Source organism: Suncus etruscus, chromosome 13 (assembly GCF_024139225.1).
Source record: "Suncus etruscus isolate mSunEtr1 chromosome 13, mSunEtr1.pri.cur, whole genome shotgun sequence".
NCBI classification, from domain to species: domain Eukaryota; kingdom Metazoa; phylum Chordata; class Mammalia; order Eulipotyphla; family Soricidae; genus Suncus; species Suncus etruscus.
The window spans coordinates 39,677,997-39,680,824 of NC_064860.1; the positions used below are offsets into that span (position 1 = coordinate 39,677,997).

The window sequence follows — 2,828 nt, forward strand, 5'->3', positions numbered from 1 at the left end:
GCTAGGTAGTGAAGGTGTAAGATGTAAGCAAGAAGTTCTCTATTCTTACATCCATACTGGATTGTTGGAGAAGTGGCCATTAAAGGAGCATTATTTTATTACAATATAATTATTAGCTAATCTTTTTATTACAGTTATAATAGTGTTGCAGAAAAGTCAGAATATGCCAAGAGCAAGGAATGGAAAAACCTAAGTGGTTGGTGAATATAGGGGGGAAATATTAGTAAGAATTTCCTGAATTGGGCAAGAACAATATTATTACATCATATAGGTCATTTGCCTTCCACGTGGCCAACTTGAGTTTGGTACCCTGTGATCCCAAGAGGCCAACAGGTGTAAACCTTGAGTGCAGAGCAGTAGTAACCCCTAAACACTGTTGAGTGTGGTCCCAAAACAAAGAATTCCCTGATAAAAATTTTATTTACGTGCTCGCTTCGGCAGCACATATACTAAAATTGGAACGATACAGAGAAGATTAGCATGGCCCCTGTGCAAGGATGACACGCAAATTCGTGAAGCGATCTATATTTTAAAAAAATTTATTTACTTGACTTTAAATGAAGATGAGAAGTTGTACAGTTGAGGATGAAATGGATCAAGCTAAGAGAAACATGTGTCATGAAGTCTCATATAAATGACTATGTTCAGTTTGGCTATTTACAATAGCCCAAACCTGGAAACAACCCCCAAGTGTTTAAGAACAGGTGAATGGATAAAGGAACTATGGCACATCTACACAATGAAATATTACACAACTGTTAAGAAATTTGCTATGTTAGGAACTGTTAGGAAACTTATAAAATTTGCTTATACATTTAGGGAAATAAGGAGTATCATGCTGAGTAAAATGAATTGGAGGGATAAAATGAATCAGAGGGAGAGAGATAGACATCCTACTCATTTGTGTAATCATTGTATAAACCCAGAGTATGGAAATATTGCCCAAGAGTATTGAAAAGAGGGAAGGATGATTGGTCCAAAGTGTGATGTTTTCTGCAGGGAGTAGGGGAATGCAGTTAGAATAGAGAAAGTATCACTAAAATAATGATGAAAATGATAACTTTGAACAAACAAGAACTGGGTGTTGAAAGGAGGTAAAGCAAGATGCATGACTGCATGACATCCTATCAGTAAAAGAATTGCAAATCACAGAGCCTAAAGAGAGAGAGAGAAGAGAGAGAGAGAGAGAGAGAGAGAGAGAGAGAGAGAGAGAGAGAGAGAGTTTGCCATAGAGACTGGGGAAGGTTGGGAGAGAAATTAGGGATATTGGTGGCAGGAAATATGCACTGGTAAGGCATGTTAGTTGAAACATTGTATGACTAAAAATCAACCGTGAACAACCTTAAAACTCTATCTCATGGTGACTCAATTAAAAAATTTTAGAGAACAGCAAAGTTAGCTTTAAGTCTTTATAATTAACAATAATAATTAATTAACATTAACAATTCTTTCAAAATATACCTTTATACATATAAGTATATATACTCAAAATGTTACAGTTTTTCAAGTATTAAACAGTTTTAATTCACACACAGGAAAAAACTTGCATTAATAGTAATTATCTTCAGAAATCTCTTGCTATTGTGAATTATTAGTTTTCTCCTTTGTGCCTTCCTATATTTTCATATGCTTTGTGATTATTGTATATTACTTTTAATAACATTTACAAACAATGACATCTGTTTATGAAAAATAGTTTAATGGGACAAAAATAATAACACATTTATTTAGATTGAAATAACCTCTCATTTACAATTATCCGACATAATGCCCAGACGTTCTAGGTTCTCAAATGTTGCTCTTTCCTCTTTATTATGGTGCTTAGAACATTGGATTATAAGTATTTGTTGAGTGTGTTTATATGCAAAACCTCCAATTAGAATTATGAGTATTTATTATGGGACTATTGAATATAATCATATTTATAAGAAGAAATTAAAAGATTATATGCTTTTTAGGATCAGACAGCTCTTATTCTAATAGTGATGTATTGAAAAAATAGTTGGTCAAACTTTTGGCTTTTCCTAAATGGTTATAACTGTGACATTTGAAAACTTTTAGAAAACTTAAATAGAAAAGTACTATTTTATTTTATGAAAGGATTCTGGATCAAAATGCTCATATAACAATCTAAAATTTAACAAAATGAACCCTGGTTTATATGGTTATAACTATTATATTTCTTAAAATAGCTATAAGAATTAAGAAATGATAATTTGGTGATTTCATGTTCATTCTTATTAAAGTGTGTGAGTGTTAACAAAATGTATTTTCTTTGCTTTTAAAAGACTGTGATGTCTCTGTATGATTTCAATAAAGTGGCTTAATTGCTGTGGAAATCTTAAACGTTCTCTCTTCATTTAATCCCAAATCAATCCTAGGCTTTAGTCCAGCCTAAGTTATTTTGCAAGATAGTAATAAAGAGTTTTTAGTATAATTTGTAACTTGAATTTTTATTACAGTGGAGGAAAATTCAACTTGCTTTTCTTTTGGCTTTTTCCTAGACTAGAAGAGTGTAAATAAATCTTCACAGATTGTTTCCCTGATCTAGGTATGTATATTCTCTCTGTTTATCAACCAGCCCACTTCTACAGAAGTATAAAAGAAATTCACTCTTCCTCATCATCTCAATTTTCTACCTTTGCATATGGAAATAAGCATGTATCATGACTTGTGACCTATAAAACTCTATTGTCATGTCAAGCAATCTCTTCTAGGGATATAATAAAAATCAAATGATATTAAGATTCCAACCTTCTTAAGTATAGGTCTGGCAGTCTCTGGAATCTTAAGTCCATGCACTATTTTTAGATACTCTTCATTTTAAA

At 32.2% G+C, this 2,828-nt stretch overlaps 1 non-coding gene across 1 annotated transcript; it reads left to right on the plus strand.

The window, feature by feature from the left end:
• The first annotated feature begins 425 nt into the window (after window positions 1–425).
• Window positions 426–532, plus strand: LOC126026620 (U6 spliceosomal RNA). Its single transcript, XR_007501844.1, has one exon. It is a non-coding gene; the product is annotated as a U6 spliceosomal RNA (small nuclear RNA).
• Window positions 533–2,828: the final 2,296 nt, after the last annotated feature.